This window comes from Mustela nivalis, assembly GCF_964662115.1.
Source record: "Mustela nivalis genome assembly, chromosome: 12".
NCBI lineage: Eukaryota > Metazoa > Chordata > Mammalia > Carnivora > Mustelidae > Mustela > Mustela nivalis.
This window is the reverse complement of record NC_139031.1, coordinates 11297550-11319898: the sequence shown is the minus strand read 5'-3', so window position 1 is coordinate 11319898 and position 22349 is coordinate 11297550. Positions and strand designations below refer to the sequence as shown.

At 45.8% G+C, this 22349-nt stretch overlaps 1 long non-coding RNA gene and 1 gene segment (V, D, J or C); both read left to right on the top strand.

Annotated features, from left to right (window-relative positions):
• The window catches only part of LOC309844614, a 106338-nt gene extending 93418 nt beyond the window's left edge, over positions 1-12920 (top strand). The window contains exons 3-4 of the long non-coding RNA XR_014300792.1: positions 510-557; positions 9241-12920. This is a non-coding gene — a long non-coding RNA (uncharacterized lncRNA). The remainder of the gene's footprint in view (positions 1-509; positions 558-9240) is intronic.
• A 2909-nt stretch (positions 12921-15829) lies between these two features.
• On the top strand, positions 15830-16357 carry LOC309844625 (T cell receptor beta variable 3-1-like). The segment is given in 2 exons: positions 15830-15863; positions 15981-16357.
• Positions 16358-22349: the final 5992 nt, after the last annotated feature.

Here is a 22349-nt window from a genome sequence, read left to right as displayed (position 1 = left end):
TTTAGCATATGAAAACTCCACTGAAACCTCCCTTCCCCTCACCTTCCCCCAACAGCAGGGTACATAACCTGCCATCCCTCACAACCCGGGGCAGCAGCTCTTCCTGCCCACGGGTCCTGTCCCCGTGCTTTAATAAACCACCATTTTGCACCAAAGATGTCTCAAGAATTCTTTCTTGGTCATCGGCTCCGGACCTCAGCCCACCAAACCTCACCTAGGTTCTAGAACTTCATCAGTACCGAAGTATGAGACACAATAAAATTCTGGGAAAGAACGTTTTGATCTGGCCACCAGAGTTCAGGCTTTCATTCTGTTGCTAGCTTCTCTTTGGGGGGTCTTTGCACATTAATATCCTCATGTATAAAATGAACACCCACATAAAACCATGAGGAAATAAGAGAAGTTAACACAACCTTTGATTCACATAGAAGAGTTTTGATGAAGTGTTAAACAAACTAAATTACGTCGCTGTCAGAATTCACTTTGTGCTCCTCTCTTTCCCTTTGCAGCCAGATCCCAACAGAGTCAGCGGAGCAGCACACCTTATAAAAGAAAAAGTAAGTTGTATCACAGAAGCAGACAGGTGTGTATACCAGCCACATTATGGGTCTTCCTTCAGTCTCTTCATTGCATGGTGCAGACCCTTGTGGCCTTTCCCATTCATTCCCACCTCCTTGCCAAACATACTGTACATTCCAGTCTTGAGCCCTTGAGAAGACTCATATTCCCACTTGTGTCCTGATCTCTTTCCCCCATCAGTTGGTTTACAATGATTTAAGATTGTCTTTCTCTTTTGTTAGTATACTGCCCATGCCAAAGGGTTAGTCCAGCCTTCACTAATGCCCACCACGTTCCGAGCCATCTCCCTGCTGCTGTGTGGGGTCATTTACCTCCATCCTCCTTCCGCCACCAGTGCCCCCACCTCCCTGACTTTGTGCTAGGCTGGTCTAGGCTTGCAGTAGCTCTGCTGTTTTCTCAACCTCTTTCAATCTATTTCACATTATTTGCTCTTTTCATTATCTCTTAAGTTATTGGAATAAAGAAAACACACACACACACACACAAGGATCACAAAACTGTCAAGAGAAATACCAAGAAAATTTTCTCTCAACTCCCATATATTCCTATTATATCAAGAAGGATTAGTGGAGTGGAATAATTTTAAGAACCATTTGCATGAAAGAAAGGAAGAGAGAGTGCTCGCTTCAAGCAGCACATGTATTAAAATTAGAACGATACAGAGGTTATTAGCATGGCCCCTGTACAAGGATGAGAAATCATCACCACAATCAAGATAATCAACATAGCATTAAAAAAAAAAAAAAAGATAGTCAAAAGGAAGAAGAAGAAGAAGGGGAGAGAGAGAAGTTTCTAGATCTGAGGTCTGGCAGTGGTTTTATCAAAAATAAGATTTTTTATATAAAGCAATATTCCTAGATGATTTGTGGTAGGTGAACAGAGAGGAGCACTTTGGTTCCCTCAAGAAGCTAACAGCACAGGGAAGGGTGTGACTTGGGTAGAATATTTGGCTAGCCCTTCGACAGACCTTGCCAAGCCCCAAGAAGGCCTCAAATGCATGTAGTCTCTTCAACGCTAATTTTCCTACTACAACAAGAGAGTCTAAAACTGACATGTCTTGGGGCTCCTATCCAGGTCTGAAGCCAAGAATCCAGAGGAGACAAAGCTGAGTGGGGTTGGATGAAAGACAATAACAGGAGCACTTCTGTTAAACACGCTCTGCCTCCAGATCCCGAGTCTTTAGGTTCTGGTTTATGTACACTGCCCTGATGCAGTTACTAACTGTGCCACTTTCCATTCTTAAAAATGTCCCAGTTTTTTAAAAAAAGGTCCCAGTTTGGTCAATAAATTAGGCAGCTACCTGGTTACATAGCAAGGTCTCATGTGACAATCAGAGCAAGAATTTGAGTCTGTGCTTGACTGCGTGTGTCCCTTCCAGACTCTCAGTCATTCTTTACCATTCCTCACCTTGTTCCAGGTAAGGCAGAAACCTACATACTTGCTGCAGGGCTTCTGACCTACCCAGAAGACCCAGAACGTGGAAATTTAGTCTCTAACACTGTCTTCCTTCAATACTGAAGAGAAAAAAAAAAAAAAAAAAAAAGCACAGCTAACCAGCAACCTCTAGGAACAATGGAAAAGATGTTGGTCTTCATGGTGGTTCTCCAAATGCACTTGTTTTGATGGGAAGAATGAGGGGATCATCCCTCTTCACCCCAAACCAACCAATCTTATTTCTAGTCCAAGGTCTCTGGGCAATGGGTAGAGAGTGATAGGAGATACACAGGTATCAATCTGGAAGGACCTCCATTTCTCAAGCTGGAAAACGGTGTTCCTAGGGTTAATCATAAACATGAGCAAAAAGGGGAGTATGGAATTTCCAAAGGAGATTCCATATAGCTAAGAATCACTCATGGTCTTCTTGATTTAAAAAGGGTTTTCCCCAGTAATGACACAAAAAGTACTATATAATGGAACTCTGCACCAATTGAAGAATAAAATACATCTAAGAGAAGCAATTTATATGTTTTTCTTCTCTATATATACATTCCACCTCTTTGATATTTTATAAACTAATTTCTTATGATTCACAATCTATCTTTCTAATACCAGCTTCCTTCCTAGGCTTCTCTGAGTTCCAACTGCTACCTGAACATATCTGCTCAAGTGTCCTCAAGCAGCTCAGGCCAGCTTATCTAGAGCTGAGTCCATCATACCATTTTTTTTTAATCCTTGCTTTATTTTTTTTTAATTTAAGATCAATTAATTAACACAGAGTGAAATTATAAGTTTCAGAGATACAGTTTAATGATTCATCAGTGGCATATCATAGTTCTCATTATGTCGAGTGCCCTCCTTAATGTCCATCACCCAGCTACCTCATTCCCCTACCCACGTCCCCTTCAGCAACCCTCAGTTTGTTTCTAGAGTTAAGAGTCTCTTATGGTTTGTCTCCTTGATGTTGTCTTCTTTGATTTTTTGTTCCCTTCCCCTATGTTCATCTGTTTTGTTTCTTAAATTCCACATTTGAGTGAGATCATATGGTATTTGTCTTTGTCTGACTGACTTATTTCTCTTAGAATAATACTTTCTATTTCCATCCATGTCATTGCAAATGGTAAGATTTCATTCCTTTTGATGGAAGTAATATTCCATTGTGTGTATATGTGTGTGTGTGTATACATATATATATATATATATATATATATAATGTATGCATATATGTATATGTATAAGTATTGTATATACATATATATAGAGAGAGAGAGACATGGTATGTATGTATCTATACACCACACCTTCTTTATGCATTCATATGTCAATGGACATCTGGGCTCTTATTTTGGCTACTGTGAACACTGCTGCTATAAACACTGGGGTGCACATCATAGTTTCTTCTTCCTATTTTTCCCAAATCGGTGCAATGGAGCTTCATCTACCTGGTTAATCAAACTTGAAACTTGGAAGTCACTCTTAACTTCTCCATCCACTTTACTCACCACCTATATTCAAATGTCCAGTCTTAAAATCTGTGCCCATCTGAAAAATCCTTGGCGTGTCTTTGAAGATCCTTGACTTACCTTTCAAGTGAACCACTTGTGCCTTTGTCAGGACCACAGTCTATTGAAATAGCACTATAAGTACTTTCTTGTTTCTGGATTTACTTTCCTTCAACTTATCCTCCATACCACTTACCAGAGTGGTCTTGCTAAAATGTGAATGGGCCCTGTCATTTTCCTGCTTAAGACCCTTTCAACAGGGGCACCTGGGTGGCTCAGTGGGTTAAAACCTCTGCCTTCAGCTCAGGTCATGATCCCAGGGTCCTGGGATCAAGTCCCACATCGGGCTCTCTGCTCTGCAGGGGGTCTGCAAAAAAAAAAAAAAAAAAAAAGACTCTTTCAACAGCTCTATGTTGATGTCAGGATACACTAGATTCCTAGGCACGGCATTGAAGCCTGTGTGCCTGGACACCCCATGCTGATCATGCCTCTGTGCCTTCCCCATACTCTCACCTGCTAACATCCCAATCATTCTCCTGATCTCTGATCAGGGAGAATACTGAAACTTGCTTTCACTCTCCAGCTCCAGTCAGGCCTTCTTGAGTTTTCTTGTTGGCATTTATGTATCTTTTATTACACTTACATCCAATTATATATTAATTGTGTGAGTATCTGTGTAGTGTTGATTGTTCCAGGTAATTTAAAATTCCTGAGGGCACAGCTAATGTCTGATTTGCTTACTCTTCTGCCTCAAAGCCAACATGTATCTGACACATAATAATTGTTCAGTATACAAATCAAAACCACAATGAGATACCACCTCACACCAGCCAGAATGGCTAAAATTAGCAAGTCAGGAAATGACAGATGCTGATGAGGATGCGGAGAAAGGGGAACCCTCCTATGCTATTGGTGGGAATGCAAGCTGCTGCAACCACTCTGGAAAACACCTTGGAGGTTCCTCAGAAAGTTGAAAGTAGAGCTATCCTATGACCCAGAAATTGCACTACTGGGTATTTACCCTAAAGATTACAAATGTAGTGATCCGAAGGGGCACATGCACCCGAATGCTTATAGCAGCAATGTCTGCAATAGCCAAACACTATGGAAAGAACCTAAATGTTCATCAACAGATGAATGGATAAAGAAGATGTGGTAATTATATACAATGAAATACAATGCAGCCATTAAAAGAAATGAAATCTTGCCATTTGCAACAACCAGGATAGAACTAGAGGGTATTATGCTTAGCGAAATAAGTTAATCAGGGAAAGAAAACTATCATATGATCTCCCTGATATGAGGAAGTTGAGATGCAACGTGGGAGGTTTGGGGGGCAGGAAAAGAATAAATGAAACAAGATGGGATCAGGAGGGAGAAAAACCATAAGAGACTCTTAATCTCACAAAACAAACTGAGGGTTGCTGGGGGGAAGTGGTTACGGAGAGGGTGGTGGGGTTATGGACATTGGGGAAGGTATGTGCTATGGTGAGTGCTGCGAAGTGTGTAAACCTGGTGATTCACAGACCTGTACCCCTGGGGCTAATAATACCTTATATGTTAATAAAAAATTTTAAAAAATTAAATAATAATTATTTAGTGAGTAATTGCTGAAAAGGGCTACCTCCTCCACTTCTTTGCTAGTGAACTCTGATTAATTCATTAAAATTTACCTTGGGCATCATCTCTCCTTAGAATTAACCTCTGACATTTATCTGTGCCCATCCCTAACTCCACCGTATGCAGCCTTTGATTTGCTAGGTAGTTCTCTGTTACCTTCCTGAAACCTTTTTAAAGCTCTGTATATATTGCTATTAAGACTTCTGAATTCTTTTGCAAGTTTTTATTTTCTTGTCTGTTCCTTCAACTAGATTATGAGCTCCCAAAACAAATATTTTATATTTAAATTCTTTACATCTATAGCTCTGTCTCTGGCATACAGTAAATGCTCAAGTTCCTCTTTGCCCCATCAGACATTTGGGCCCCATCTACAACATCTCACAAATGGTCTTCTGGCCTTTATTGCAGAAAGGAGATCACAGTACCTTCTCAACCATCCAGTTGGAAAGTTTGTTCTTGTGTTGAGCCAGAAAACTGTTTAAAGCTTTCAACCATTTGTTCTTAGTCTTGTCCCTTGGTGATACAGGATCAAGAGAGTCATAATTAAGAGGTAAGTGGTCAGAGGTCAGAGGCAGCAGAAAATTATGGGTTCTAGTATAGTGAACAGGAGAAGCAAGAAAAGCCAAGCTTCCAGGCCAACAGAGTCTCCACTGTCCCTTTATGTAACAAGAGCAAATCTCAAAAGGCAACCCCAAAAGTTGCCTCATGTTACTTGAAAAATAACATCCCAATAAAGGAGTTGAAGCTAGATGCTAGCCTCTTCTTAGATGATGTAATATAACTAGTTCTTAGGAAAAAAGAAACTGGTACAGGATTAGGTTGCTTAAAGATTTGGCTTAAAATCCCCTCCTTCAAAATGTCTTCTCCATCCATGGAAATCACCCAATGATAAACATTTTTCTACACATCCTTCAGTGCTGATGAGTACAGCTTGTACCCTATTATTTTATGATCATTAATATTTTTAGTTGTATCATCTCAATATTGGCTGTCTTACCATCTAGAATATTCACACACAAAAACCCAGAGATATATACCCTATGGTTTTTATTTTTTATTTTTTTATTTCCCCTGTCCACACAGAACCCATTGCAATCAGGGCTCTTCTTTAGGGTCATAGTCAATGGCTGTTCGGTGACCAGAACATAGCAGGAGGTCAGTGTTTGAGGCGAGCAGGCTGGTCTAGGTCACTGAAGCTCCAGCAGGCTGAGAATATTATCCATATGGGCAGGGCATGAGCCATGTCGCCCATCAGAAACTGGACTGAGCTGAGTAGGATTCCGACATGGAGAGGAATCCGGGGCACAGGGTGTCAGATCCCAAGCAGGGCGAGGCGGGTGTGTGCAACGGAGAGAAAGTTGCCATTGCAGTGGACAGATGGGCACATGTGAAGAGATGGATCAAATATGTACATCTATTAAGGACAACAGGACACAGGTTTCTTAGTATTGGGTAAGGGAATTGCAAACATGGAAAGGGAGAATGCTAGAACCCTAGAATGAACCTTATCATATTGGAATTGGAACTGAAATTAGTGGTATAAACTTGTGGTTTTCTCAGCACGTGTAGATAGATATAGAATTAAAGATACATGCTAAGATATATGCATTTATGTGGTAACATACACATGCGTGTATTTCCTAGGCTCCATCCATTAATGACCTATGAGTGGTAGCATCCCCAAAACCCAGATCTAGTGCCCATCTCTCATTTTCTAGAGACCATTAACCACTAAAAGGAACCAGGGCTCTTTGGAGAAATAGCTGATGTCACAATGAGCAGGGAAAGCACAAGACCAGCCTAGAATATATTCTTGTGCTATATTGTAAGGAAATACTCAAATACTCATCCTAATGGGGGCCCCGAAAACAAGGATGGTTTAAGAACGGAAATGATTTTTATACTTCTGAATCTCCTTTGAATGATGCTTGATACACCCTGGAAAATTATTATACCTATCTTTTGTGGTTTTTTTTAGTACTTTTCCAAGTGTTTATTAGTTATTTCTTCTTCTTTTTTTTTTTTTTATTGTGTCATGTTAGTCACCATGTGGTACATCATTAGTTTTTGATGTAGTGTTCCATGACTCATTGTTTGCGTATAACCCGCAGTGCTCCATGCAATCTGTGCCCTCCTCAATACCCATCACAGGGCTCACCCATGCCCCCAGCCCCATGCTGGGGTCCATAGTCTCTCATGGTTCATCTCCCCCGCTGATTCTCCCCTTTCATTTTTCCCTTCCTTCTTCTAATGTCCTCCATGCTCTTCCTTATGCTCCACAAATAAGTGAAACCATATGATAATTGACTTTCTCTGTTTGACTTACCTATCCTTTAAAATACAAATTAGTACCAAAAGCTCCTTCATGCCAAGCAAATTAATTCTTTATCATTCTCATTTCTGTCTCAAATCCTGATACCAGGCCCTCAATTTCCATAAGCCACCAGTACAAATATGCCAGGTGCCGACCATACCACATTTGGAAACGGCTTTTTAATGGTTAGACTCATGTGCGGTCTCTTACTATTTTCTATTGGGTTCATATATTCCTTCATTCGACAAGTATGCATTAAGTACCTACAAAGTGTTACGTACGTATTGTTAAGGCCGGGAGGGGCAGGGAGACAGGAATGTCCTAGCCCAGCAATCCAGTAAACATCTGGGTAGAAAATTACCCCAAAAAGGCTCATGCTGTTTTAGAGTTGAACAGAGGGCTGGAGATCAGTATTTCAGAATATCCCTTGGTCCAGGTTTTGGGGATGAGGAAGTGAGAAGGTGAGTAGATTAAATGATTTAGCCAAATAAAAACCAATTATATTTTAACCTCCCTAAAACATACACTAAAACTCTCCAAACTAGATGTTATCTAAAAACATATCCTATCGGTCCTATGAGTCTAGAAGCATTTCGAGGATAAGAACCTCGCCTTACTCACAAATGCTTGTTGAATAAACTAGCATAGCCCTCCTTCTCCAAGCTCCCCTCCAAGCCCTCCAGAGGATGGAAGGCAGAGGACACAGAGGAGGTTAATGTGCTCCTCTAACCTCTAGGAGGAGCTGTGACTTCACTGAGATCCCTGAGGCAGGCCTGGGAAAAGAAGAGAAGGAAATGGGGGGAGGGGGGAGGATCAAGAAGGAAGAGAATGCTCAGGCGTCAGGGTTTGCTCTTGGGTCAGCTTGGGAGATGGTATGTGGACAACCTGGACACTAAAATCCAGTCCATGTTGTGTTTCTCCAGGCTCTTTGGCAATGTCTGCTGTCCCTACGGCTCACGGCCCGTAGGACCTTTTGTTACTCTCCTGTGCTTCCTCTGTGTGTGTCCTTTCCATGTCCAGGCTCAGCACCCCAGAAAGGGGAGATACTCTCTGGGGGAACCAGTTGCAGCAGATTTCTCTTGTAACCTCGTCAGCACCCTCTGAGGGTGCTTCCTACCCAGTGAGCATTAATTCCTGTGTCTTAAAGTGATGCCCAGCTGGCACCAGGGGAAGGCTCTGAAAGCCAAGCAAGGTGGCCTCTCTGTGTTACATCAGGATGAGGCTTGAGTGGGATCGTCCTGGCTCCATGAGAGGCAACGTGGGGGGAACGTGCCCAAAGGGAAGGAATGCGTGTCTGAGCGGAGGAGGCACTGTCAAGTTGAAACAGAAAGAATTATTCATGCAGGTGGGGGAGGAAGCTACTAGATGGGGAAAAAAAAAAAAAAGTGTCTGAGAAACTCCTTGAGGCAGCTTGGGGATGGACCTATTCCTCCGCAGCTGCCCCTGTACATTCAGTCCTGCCACTCCAAGACTCAAATCCAGCTCTGGTGGTGCTGGTGTCAGGTGTAAGGGGGAAGAGGGAATGTGAGCTCTAGAAGAATTAACAGGGGCAGTGGCCTCACCAGCAAATCCTCTGTCAGGGCATGAGGACAAGAATCTAATCAGAGAGACACCGAGCCCCTTCTGGTCAAGCACTGCCATGGGCTGCAGGCTCCTGTGCTGGGTGGTCCTCGGATGCTGTGGGCAGGTGAGTCCTGGGAACAGGTGGGATATCTCTGTCTGCAGACTTCTAGCTTTTTTCATGGAATGGCTTCCTAAGACTCTCTAAATTTGGTTTCTTGCTCCCAGTCTCCACGGGCAATGGAGTTACCCAGACACCAAAACATCTGGTAAGCGGGACAGGAAGGAGCGTGACCCTGAAGTGCAAGCAACATCTGGGACATAATGCTATGTACTGGTATAAGCAGAGTGTTCAGAAGCCGCCAAAGCTCATGCTTGCCTACAGTTATAAGGATCTCCTTCAAAATGAGACTGCTTCCAGTCGGTTCTTACCTGATCGCCCAGACAACTCCCAGCTGGACCTTCAGATAAAAGCCCTGGAACCTGAGGACTCCGCCCTGTATCTCTGTGCCAGCAGCAAGGACACAGCCTTGCACCTTCAACTTCTCCCTGTGCACAAACCTCCGGGCTCCAAACCAGGAAGCTGTGGGGGCCACCAACGCTCAGCTCAACATTTCCTAGAGGACCCCGGGGATCCCAGAGCCTCCTGCTGCCTGTAGGTTCAGTGGATGCTGAGTCCACAGCACAGACTCCCACAGCCTGGGTCCTGGTTCTGCCTGGGTCCAATCTGCCTGAGCTGAACACAGGCCAGAGAGGGCCCAGCATCAAGCTTCTGAGCAGTGTACAGTCAGCACATAGCCCTGGGGAGTCTTCCATGGGCAACTATTCACTCTGGCCACAGCACAGCTGACCCATCCCCCGCCAACAGGTACCTTCCTTGGCTTTTCCATCCAAACACGTGAGACTCTGGATCTCAGCCCCAGCTCCAAATCTCAGTCCCAGCTCCAATCAGGCTCAGCCCTAATGGGTACTAATGTCTCAACCAAATTAAAAACCATGGCAGCTCAGAAGTCTCTTCCTGCTTCTGATGACCAGAGGCCTGAGCTAGCAGAGGACTCATTCATGCCCTGACCCTGCTATGGCTTTCTGGCTCCTGTGTGGGGTGATTTTTATTCTCTTGGAAGCACATGATTCCTGGGAATTTCTCATCTTGGATTCACCCAAGGCTCTTCTAAGGCATTTCCTTATTCAATCTCTGGCTTCTTTAACCTCCCACAGGACACACAGAACCTGAATGCAGGCAGACTCCCAGCCACCAGGTCACAGAAAGGGGCACGAGAGTACCCCTGAAGTGAACCCCACCTCTGGTCACTTATCCCTGCACTGGTACAGACGGATCCTGGAGCAGAAACTAGAGTTTCTCGTTTTATTCTAGAAGAGTACTCTCTTGGAGAAGTCTGAAACATTCAAGGATCGATTCTCAGCTAGAAGGACTGATGGATCATTCTCCACTCTGCAGATCCAGCCCACAGAGCTGGGAGACTCAGCCACGTACCTCTGTGCCAGCAGCACAGACACAGCCTTGCAAAGAGCCCTCCAGCCTGTGCACAAATCTTCATGTTTCTGCCTCTTTTCGAGCTCCCAGCATCCCTTTCCCGTTGGACTTGCCTATTCAGCTGTCTCCAAATACACAAATAATCTGAAATTAAATTACCAAAGTGGGATATCTTTGGCAGAAGTGGTCAGGGGACATTTTTTGCAGAATCTTTATGGATACTGTAGAGCATGTCTTTGGGCTCCAGTGATGGGAGAGTCGTGCCCGGGAAGTGACCATCAAATGACTTGTGTTTTCTCTTTACCTCCTTTTGCATCATGGGTTTTGTTTTGTTTTGTTTTGTTTTGTCTTGTTTTAGAGGCTTCGAAAAAAGCCATTTTAACTCACAAGTTGGAGAAATGACTAGCAAGGAAGGGCTATGGTATTTGCCTGAGAGTAGAGAGGATTTCCAACCGCACATCTTCAGAAGGACATGCAAGTCAGCACAAGGTCCTGGATTGTCCATGAATCTTTCCAATAAGTGCCTAATGCAATAACCCATGTGAGAATGAATTAAGAGAACGGTAATGATTGAGTGTAACATTGGGATGCCACTTCAAGGCCAACAGCGGTCTAGACCAACAAGAGAATCAGCAGAATCAAGCTGGGATGGCAGGATCAGAATTCAACAGCAAAAACCAAGCAGCATCTAGAAGCCAAACAGGGATGAACTTATCACCATGACCTTGACTTGGGGCAGCCCCATTAACTGTCTGGGTTTTGCATAAGCGTTCTCCTACAGTTCTTCAACAGTTGGGGCAGGAAAGTTAGAGTGAAAACTTTAAAACAAAGGAATGCATTTCCTCCTAATAAGTCAGGATGAGCTCAAGTAATGAATAGGAGGGGGGAAAAGTGTGAGCAGATCCTTCATGAAATACTCATTGACTCAGTTACAACCATGGCAGCTCCACTATCCTCAGGGTTGGAGAATGACTGTCTTGGTGATGTGAGCTCCCACACAAACTTGGAGACAAAAGGACCCCATTTGATACCTAAGGAAATTAAATCATGGGTATATAACTATGGGATCCAATTTTTGTTTGCATATGGTATCTCTCAGAAGCATCTGACCTTATGGAATGAAGAAAGGACCTAGTAAAGGTTTCGCTAAGGGGCTAGCTCAGCTAGAACACCTGTCGAGCTGGGGTGATAATCGCTAGGATGTGGTATGATTTGAACAAATGGGGGAAAATTGGGACTATGTATTGAATCCATGAATCCAGAAGCCATAGGGTGGGGTTAGGATGGGTATGGCTCTCATCATCTCTTGCAGTGATCCAGTGGTAAATTCATATTCCTTTCCCCTGTATTTTTAGGGTCTTCTAGATAAGAAGTTCTGATTCCTGAAGAGAGGGGAGGAGGAGGGATAGATACTTTCACCACAGGACATAGTAACAATCCCAGTGTACTGCGATTATGACTCTACCTAGTCATTTTGAGCTCATCTTGCTGGGATGGATGGAGAAGTCAGGATGGAGGTACTGATCGTGATTTTCATGAGGTGACAGAGTTACTGCTACACAGTGGAGACAGGGAAAGGTTGACCTGGGACTCAGGGAACTAATCAAAGCATCTCTCAGTGCCTCCATTCCTGGTGATAATGACAATTGTGAATTATAGTCATCTTGGCCTGACAAAGCAAAGGCACCGAAGGGGCTCCAAACCCTCAGAGATGAATGTCTAGGTCAACCCGTCAGGCAAACAACTTTGACCACTGAAGCACCAAACAAAGTTGGAGAAACTCTTGAAATGGTGATGAAGGGAGATAATTAACACCCGTTTGGGATTTGAGTATCATAATAGCAGCGAATCCTATACACCTAACCCTGTGTTTGTACAGATTGCAGCTGGCCACCACCTTGAAGACCTTATTTGGACTAGAAGCAAAGCAAGGAGTAAACTGTATCAAACGCCTCCCTTATATCACTGCCTGTCTTCTAGGACCCACCCCCAATTCCTGCCACACCTATTTCAGGCAAGTACTCCAAGCAGACATTGACCCATTTCCTATGCACTGAACCTCCTCTTCAATGTGGACCACGTAGGGATGCCTGGGTAGATTAGTAGGTAAAGTGTCTGCCTTTGGCTCAGGTCATGATCACAGGATCCTGGGATTGAATCCCACATTGAGCCCCACATTGAGCCCCATGTCCAGCCCCGCATGGAGTCCCACATTGGGCTCCCTGCTCAGGAGGGAGTCTAGTTCTCCTTCTGCTTCTGTCCCTCCCCTTGCTTATCCTCTGTCCCTCTGTCCCTCTCTCCAATCAATTAAGAGACCTAAAAAAAATGAACCATATATCTAGCTTTCTTCCTAAAATACTCTGTGGCCAAGATGAGACCCATGAATGGCCTATTTGAAACTTATGTAGGCACCACCCAGAAGTGTCAGAGAATTAATGCTCTGTGGGACCCTCTGCAATCAGTGGAGGGTGAGAACTAATGAATAAAGCTTTATAATTATTTCAGACTCCCTCGAATGTTCTCGATTGATGAACACCTACTTATCTAAAAGGATGGCTCAATACATATATATTTTTTTCAGATTTTCCATCCTTTTAGTTTCTGTACTTGATTTGGCCCAGATATTTGCATCTGACTTATCTTCCACTTTACGTATACTTTTCAGCTGTATTGGTTCTGCTTTTAAAGCCATATATTGAAATCCTAATCAAAATGATTTTGTATATTTCAGCTCTACAATCTCCACTAAATTATTTACTATGGTTTCCAGTAGTCAACAAAATTCTCCATTTTGTCATCTACTTTGTTGAATATATTGACGATTATTTTCATGTCAGTGTCTGAAAACTCCATCTGAATAATTTTGGGTTTATTTCTTCTGCCTGATTTTTCTTCTTGGTTTTGACCACATGAACCTCTTTCTTCATACAACAGATAGTATGTGTTTGAATGCCAGATATTGTATATGAGAAATTGTAGAGATCTGGTGAAGTCCTGGATGATGTATTTTCTTATAGAGATGATTCCTTCTTCTTGCTTACACCAAGATATCTTGGTCAGGGCAGGACTTCTTAATCTGGAGGATAATTGAGCTGGATTGAAGCAAAACTTCAGTTGTTGGATGGCTGCTCACTTTGCTCCTAGTATGTGATCGTTTGGGTTCCCAAAATAATGTCTGGAGTATTTTTACTTTTCTGAAGCATAATTTGCACAGCATAATATTTACTTTTTTCAAGGGTAACTCTCTGTGAGTTCAAATATATTAATGTACTGTGCAACTATCACCACGATCCAGTTCTTAAACACTTCTAATCCCTCCCCAAATTCCTTTGTGTTCATTTTCAGTCAATCACCACTCCTACTTTGGGCCCCAAGCCTTGGCTCTTTACTGGGACCCTCTCCAGGTCAGCAGTCCATGAACACAGACACTGTTCCCCAGACCAGTGAGATCATGTGACGTCCTCCAAGCTTCTCCCCCCTCAGTCTTCCTTTTCTTCTTGGCTTCCTAGCTACTGGTAATAAATGGGCAGTAATTCTCAGGGTAAAGTGTCTTCCCAGATATACCCTTTGTCTTTGGAGTATGAGATCATCCCCTTCCTCCCTGCTTCCCTTTTGGTGCAAAGCTTCATGTATAAGCTGCAGGGTGCAATGAGGTAGGTACTTGGGAACTGGGTGCATTAGCCCACTCACCCAGCAAACATCTAGGGGAGCCTCTGGTAATATCATACAATGTTAAACCTGGGCAGACACTGGAAATTATTTATCTCAGCCTGTTATTTTATACATGAGGAAATGGAAAGTCATACAAAGGACAGTTTTAACTGTCCCTACTGATTATTACCTGACTTCCACGTGGAAGTCCATTTAATATGTCTAGAGTAGTCAGTGCATTTCTGTTGGTTCTGATCAGAATATAAGCATCAAGAGAGTGAGAATATTGTCTTACGTGTGATTTGCACCACGACTATGAACAAGTTCAGCTTGCTAAGTGTTCCAGGAAGGATGGTGGATGTTTCTATTTGGTTTTCTAAGGTTTCCCTAGTGCTTGCTCTGTGTTTAATTTAAAGAAATAGAAATAAAGGAAACACCTGTCATTGGAGAAGTTTAACCAGCAGTTGACAGTTAGTGTTGCCACACAGTTTGTGTGTGTGTGCGTGTGTCCCTCCCTGTGGCACTCATAGGTTCTTGCTCTCCTGCCTAGCTCTTACTGACTTGGGTTTATCAACTGCTCTACCTGGCCCAGGAGGCCACTGAGACCTGAGAAGTGTGCCTTGACCACTAGGAGGAGCTGTGGCTCTTCCAGACCCTGAAAGTGGGGGAATTGTGGGAATGAACAAAGGCCACAGGGGTTTTCAACCGGAATAATTGGGGGATGTGGGAGATACTTTATTGTCCCAGCTGGGGGTAGGGAGCCCTACAGGCATGTAGTGGATAGAGGGATAGAGACCAGGGATGCTCCCAGCAGCCCCCACAACACAGAATTATCCAGTCCAATACGGCAATGTCTCTGAGGTTGAGAAACCTTCTGCTGAGCATTTGGTTATAAATTTTGTACTAAAAGAGAAGGTGACCTTAGACAGCTCAAGGACAGCAAAAGCATCCTGCCCTGATTTCCCCCCAACTTCCATGCTGTCATTCACCTCTCCAGCTGCTTTGCTCCTGTGCCATAACGACTTCTCACTCCCGAGCCACCAACTGCTCCCCACATGGCTCTGGCCCTCAGACAGAGAGGCCCTCACAGGGATCAGTCTGCAGTCTATTCCCTGTCAAGGCGACGAATCAGCAGAGCATGCTCCCAACATTCATTCCTGTATTCTAAATGGTCTCCCATTGCTGCTTGCGGCAGACCCCACAGGGGGTCTCTTGCCCACAACTGAAGTAGTCAGGGTGGCTGATGAGCATACATCAGACATTCCAGGGAGCCAAAGCCTAGCGGGACCATCATCTGTTACTGTGAAGAATACGCAGAAGATCCACAGAAGAGAAACTAGCTCAACTTGGAGAGTGGAGTCAGAACGGGGAGACAGGGAAGAGGTGGCCTGATCTGGGAAAATGCAGGGAGGGAGAGATACACACTTGAGGCAACATGCTGTCCCATCAAACTATCCCCAGAAATTCCAAACTCCTTGAAAAGGGGGAGAAAGTAAAATGTATGGAAAGGGACAAGTGTGGGCAATGAAATACACAGAGAGCCCAAGCATGGGGAAGTCATTCTAGGCTGTGACGTCACAGGCAGAGCACCTGTCAGGGCGGGGAGAACCACAGCCTAGTTCTTACCACTGAGGACGAGAATGCTTGGCTAGGACTGTGTCTGTCTCCACCATGGGCTCCACGCTCTTCTGCCTCCTGGGAGCAGGTGAGTCCTCGGTCCAGGTGGCAAGATGCCCCGTTGGGTCTCTAAGCCTACTCAGCATGTGTCCAGCCACTGTCTCTCTCCTGGGACTTGTCTGAATTCTGCTCCTTTCCTTCTCAGCCCCCCTGGACACGGCAGTTTCCCAGACTCCAAAACACCTCATCGCACAGACTGGAAATAAGAAGTTCCTAAAATGTGAACAAAAGCTGGGCCACGATACCGTGTACTGGTATAAGCAGGACTCCCAGAAATTGCTGAAGGTCATGTTTATCTACAACAATAAGGATCTCATTCTAAATGAAACAGTTCCAAGACGCTTCTTACCTGAATCCCCTGACAAAACTCGTTTAAACCTTCACATCAACTTCCTGGAGACAGGTGACACTGCTGTGTATTTCTGTGCCAGCAGCCTAGACATAGCCCTGCAAAGTCTTTACCTCCCTGTGCATAAACCCCCTGCCCAGCCCAGGAAGCTGTGGGGGACACAGGTTCACTAGACCCTGAGGCTCCATTCTCCCCTGTTAGAACCCGTGACTGCAGATCCCAGTCTGGTACAGGCTGCCAATATACCTGATGGGGCGGGTCGTCAGTTAGGCTCACACAAGCCTGACAGAATTCCACTTACCAGCTGCAGCAATAAATTCCCTGAAGTGCTCAGGATTTCGGAAACAAGAGAGGACCTAGTCTGTCCGTGCACGAAGATCTTAACCAGGGGAAGGAGCCATGCCTTGAATATCTCTGCTGCACATATTGGTACTTATTGGATGAACATTATGACTGAAAACACACTATTCACTCAAAATGTTCCATGAACAAAAGCTTAGAGGAAAACAAGATAAAGATAAAAATGTCTAAAATATTTGGAGAAGCATGAAAATTCATAGCAACAGGGATACTTAGAAACAAAGGGTTGGGGATAAGCAGCAGTAGGGGTGGGCTTGGGCACTGCTGACTCCCTCCTTTCCGAAGGAGGACCATGGTGACTCTTCTCAATTCTGCTCCAGTAGCATCTTGAAAAGTCCTCCATGGCAGGCAGTGCCCAGGTGGTGGAGGGTTCACACACATTGAAAGGACTTTGGACACAGATCTGTAGGCAGCAGCTACTCATTGTTCCCACCTGAATGGAGATGACATGAGCAAATTTGTATATGGTACAGCACTGGTAGCAGCAGGATCAGAAGAGTGAGAGGTTGGGGATGGATTATACAGTTAGGAGACTTCTATGATATTCCTCAGGGAGGATTATAAAGGGTTTATGCGGGGGCTTAAATTGTGGACGATATAGAATAGAAGCTCCGGATTCTGTATGCTCTTCTGAGCAACGTTAGTTTTCAATCTGGCAGTTTCGAATGCAGGATTTGGTAGAAACTATTTAAGTTTTGTCCTCCCTACTGGGGGGTCCTGGCATGTGCTGATTATTACCGGTGCACTGTCTTTCAGGCGTCTCAATGAGGAATCACCGCACATTCACCAGTGTCTCTCATCCTAAGTGGGTCTGAAAGCAAGTGTCTTCTGAACTCTGCTCAGCGGTGCAGCCTACTAGAACCTGTCCTCTGCTCAGCTTTCTGCACTTCCACGCTGTGCATGCAGGTCGGTAAGAAACAAGAGGAAAGAGGATTTCCTTACACTCACTCTTTGGGTTCCTTTTCAGTACTCTTTGCTCCACATCCAAGCTGTCTTAGGATCTTCAGGCATCATTTGCTACAACTCTCTTATAGAGACAATGTATATCTGAATTTCTGTACATGTTTACCCTTCTGTCTCCTCGCTGTTTCTTCTCTGTGGTTTAGATTGTCTTTCCATCATTTTCCTTCTTCAGGCACATCCCTAATTCGGATGACTTAAACTCGCCTTTCACCCAGACCTTCTTTGGGAAAACCGTATGTTAGCTACGTTAGCAGGACAACTGAGCCTTTTGTTTCCACTTGTTCAGGATTTCAGTTGAAAGTATAATGTTTTTTGTAATCCTTGGTCTTTTACTGATCGGGAGCTAAATAACTCAATAACATTTTATTTATTCATGTTTTTGCTTTTTCATTGGGGAAGGGCTATTCCCTGTCTTCTTGCTACAGTGCGTGTGCAGCAGTATAAATATAATAGTCACCATGCTAGCCTTTCCACTAAGGTTAAGTTTTGGTTCTTGTCTACGAAAGCGATATCTCCAACTGTGGTGAATCAGAGGACTGTGATATACCTAACCTGGACAGGAGAAGAATATCCAACTCCTTTGCTTAAATTCTAACCCCTTGACCCTTACATTTTTTTGTTTATGGGCCACACTGAAAATCTGATAAACTTTATTATGTTAGAAGAAGGAGTAGAGATTGAATGTCCTAGTGTGGATGAACGGCACTCTTGCCAACTCTTTTTGCTGTTTCACTTCCTTCTTTGCTCTTCACAGGGGTCTGACTCTTGTACCCATCAAGCGTGGACCCGCCTCCCCTCCTCTCTGGTGGGTGAGGAATAAGCATCCTCTGCACTGCTGCTTCTGAGCTGGTTAGAAGCCTGCCATCCGGGAAATGTGCCCATGGGCCACAAGGGGGCGCTGTGGCTCTATTGCCTACTCAGAGGCTGGATGGGGGATGAAAGTGATTTGCAGGAAGGGGTGAGGGGGGAGCAGGACATGGGGCTCCATCCTTATGTCAGTTGGGAGCACCAGATGCTGATACCTCTGAGATACTGATCTAAAACCATGCTCAAATGAATTTCCCTTTTTCCTACTTGGGATGCCTTGTGTGGTTCTTGAGCATCCTGTTTGCTCTAAGCCCAGCCAAGCACTGTACCCTCAGGACTGGGGCTGAGGATGCCTTCAGCTCCCCCTCCCAGTGCCTGGATCCTGGCTGGCATCACAGTCCTGCCTTTGTAATGGTGGGCACTGGCGCCACAGCCTCCAATTTCTCTCCTCTACAGAGCTGAGCAAAAGTGCTCCATGGAGCTTAGACACGGAGGGAAACACCTTTTGGGAGATGTCTGCAGGCCTGAGCTGGTAGGGAAGGAGATCCCCAAGGCAGAAATGCTCTGCTGCTGAGAGGGGTCTTGGAAGGATGGGCATAGAGAGAGAGTTTACATAATGAGGACTGTCGCTAATACATGAGATCACCTGTCCAAGGATTAGCTCAGCCCACCCAATGCAAATCCACGCTCTACCAGAATCTATACAAGTTGTGAAAGGGGGAGGAAGAAACATACCCTGTGTTTGGGGAAACCTACAGAGACAGTGACATCACAGGCCAACCACCAACCAAAGCCCAGGACACCAGAGCCCAGCACCCTCCCCAGGACACCCTAATTAGAGGATGCCCACCTGGGCCCTGACTCCACCATGGGCTGCAGGCTACCTTACTGGGTGGCTCTCTGTCTCTTGGGAGCAGGTACGTCTCGGGTTCCGTTGTGCTCTCCCTGCACCCCAAGCCGAGTCCCTCTTCCTACCACCACCCTTCTGTCTGGGCTTTGTTGGAATTTTGTCCTGTTCTTTCAACAGTCTCCATGGATGCTGGAGTTATCCAGACTCCAAAACATCTGGTAACTGGGACAACAAGGAGTGTGACCCTAAAGTGCAGACAACATCTGGGACATAATGCTATGTACTGGTATAAGCAGAGTGTTCAGAAGCCGCCAAAGCTCATGCTTGCCTACAATTACAAGGTTCTCTTTGAAAATGCAACTGCCTCCAGTCGGTTCTTACCTAATTGCTCAGACAACTCCCAGCTGGACCTTCAGATAACAGCCCTGGAGCCCGAGGACTCCGCCCTGTATCTCTGTGCCAGCAGCAAGGACACAGCCCTGCACCTTCAACTTCTCCCTGTGCACAAACCTCCTGGGTCTAAACCAGGAAGCTGTGGGGGCCACCAACGCTCAGCTCAACATTTCCTGGAGACCCCAGACTGAGATCCCAGAGCCTCCTGCTGCCTGTAGGTTCAGTGGATGCTGAGTCCACAGCACAGACTCCCACAGCCTGGGTCCTGGTTCTGCCTGGGTCCAATCTGCCTGAGCTGAACACAGGCCAGAGAGGGCCCAGCCTCAAGCTTCTGAGCAGTGTCCAGGCAGCACATGGCCCTGGGGAGTCCTTCTTGGGACACTTTTCACTCTGGCCACAGCACACCCGACCATTCCATGCATGTGAGACCCTGGATCTCAGCCCCGGTCCCAGCTCCAAACAGGCTCAGCCCTTTTCCAGAACACCTCCCTCCCTCAGCACGTGGCTCCATCAGTCCTGCCGATGAGGTGGATCATCCTTCATCAGGTGTGGGTCCGTGTTCTCCTGGTCACCATGGGCTGCCCCTGGGTATACTCAGATCCACACAGCCTTCCCTTCCGCGCAGCCTTTGACACTTTCAGGCCTGACTCCTTTTCCTTCTGGGGCTTTAATCTGCATTCCTCAGGTCTTCACATCTTGCATTTTCAGCCATGGAGTCCCCTGCCCCTGGATAGTTTCTTACCACAGGCAGCCAGAAGGGACGTTCCCTGCCAGTACAGAGCAGGGCTGTATCCTTGGGGCTGCCTGTTCGGAACCCCATATTTTCTGGCTTTGCCCCTTGTAAAGGCCCTCTGTCCTGCCCAGGTCATCAGACCCCAAGGGCTGAGTGTGCTGGGGAGTCACATGCCTGCCTTGTCACTAAGGCTCCCTCCTCTCTCCTCAAAGGGGCACTCCAGGGACTGTGGGGAGCCCTGAGCAAAGTTTCAGACCATGATACCATCTGCCAATGCAGTTCATGTGGCTACTCTCCCATCTCGGCCCATCTTCAGAGTTTGAGGTGCCTCTTACCCGTGTGTGACTCTTCTCTGTCACCTGGTTGAATGATAAACAAATCTTGATTCAGTACCGTTTTTATGTCTCTTCATGAAATAAAGGTAGCCTGCTGTACATAGGGTCGTTTGGCTTAAGGTTTCACAGGGACCCTCCAAACAAACACCGGTTCCCCACAAGTCACACCCCACAATCTCATCCCTACAGGGGACGAGAGGAAAGTGCGGGGCCCTCCAAGGAGGTGTGTGGCTCCCAACTCTGCAGATCTGTGGTTTCTGAGCCTCTCTCCTCCGGAACCAAAGAGCCCCTGCCATAGGCCTGTTGCCACACCAGGTCAGCTCTGAGCTTTGGGAATCAGGAATGGGACTTCCAGGCAAGGCCCCAGGACCCAAGCCAGCTGCAAAGGACAGTAGTAGACCCCGTCTTTGGGAAATGGATTTGAGACAGATGTGTGTGTGTGTCTTCACCCGTTCTTCTCTTCCATAACCCAGCTCTCTTTCTTCGATTTCTCTTTTTCCTATTCAAGGCCAACCCTCAAGCCCTAGTCCAGATCCAAGATCCAAATCTGCAAACAGCTGCTCTAAGCCACACAGGCAGCAAACAGGCCTCTCATTCCACCTGCTCGGAGCCTGGGTTGGGTACTTATATTTCCATCCACCTTCCTTCCCTTGCACTGGAATGTCCAGCCACATATCAGGTCTCCATCCTCACGAGGTCTCCTCTCCACACTGACATTTGTAGGGTGACTTCTTCCTTTGTTCTCTTTAGTCCCAGGGTCAAATCATCAGGCTCAGAACTCTGGGTCACAGAGTCAGTGCCTCTGGACTGTAGCTCTGCTGTGCTGTTGGGGAGGAACATGGGTCCTGCCAGTCTGCTCAAGTCTTCATCTCCCGCCTTCCTGGTCTAAAGATCTTCTCCAAGGGTCCTTCTGCAGTCACAGAATTTTTCTTGGGGCCTGTGGGTCTGCCTGCTCCAGTGCATACAGGGGGCTGAACCTGGGAGCATCTTGTGTCTACGGCGGGACTAAGGCCTCCTGCTCCCTCCTGTGGGGGTGTTCCTGAATCCGGGGGTGCTGCCTAAGACTGTGACATCAGAGGGTCTCCTCCCTGGACTACTACACTCAGATGCCCCATGTGGAGAGGCCTCCCCTCCCCTGCCATGGACAGCAGGCTCTTCTGCTGGGTGACTTCTTCTGGTCTCCTGGGAACAGATGAGCCCTGAGAGTGTGGGGACTTTCCTATTCCACCCACTTTATATAAGGCCAGCTTGGAACTTCTGCCTTTTTCTCTTCCTGGCCTCTGTCTCCTCCCAGAGGACACGTGGACCCTGGAGTCAGCCAAAGCCCTAGCCACTACCTCCCAACCATGAGAGAGTGTGGCTCTGAGGTGTGACCCCCCATTTCTGGTCATTTGTATTTCTTCTGGAACCGACAATCCCCAGAAAGGGAAGTGGACTTACTGATTCCCATCCATAACAAGGCTCCCTCAGAGAAGGCAGATATTTTTGGAGATTCCATTCTCAGCTGAAATGCCTGCCTCACAGACCGTACTCGCTTTGAAGCCCCAGGCTGCCCAGATGGGGGACTGAGCCACACCCTTGCACAAATTGGAGGCTCCTCTGCTCCCAGGTTTTCAGCGGCCCTTTCTGCCGGAGGGAATGGTTCTACAGCAGCTTCCCAGGAGCAGAGGTCAGAAGTTAACTGTTTTTTTTTTTTGTTTTGTTTTGTTTTTTTTTTAAGTAGG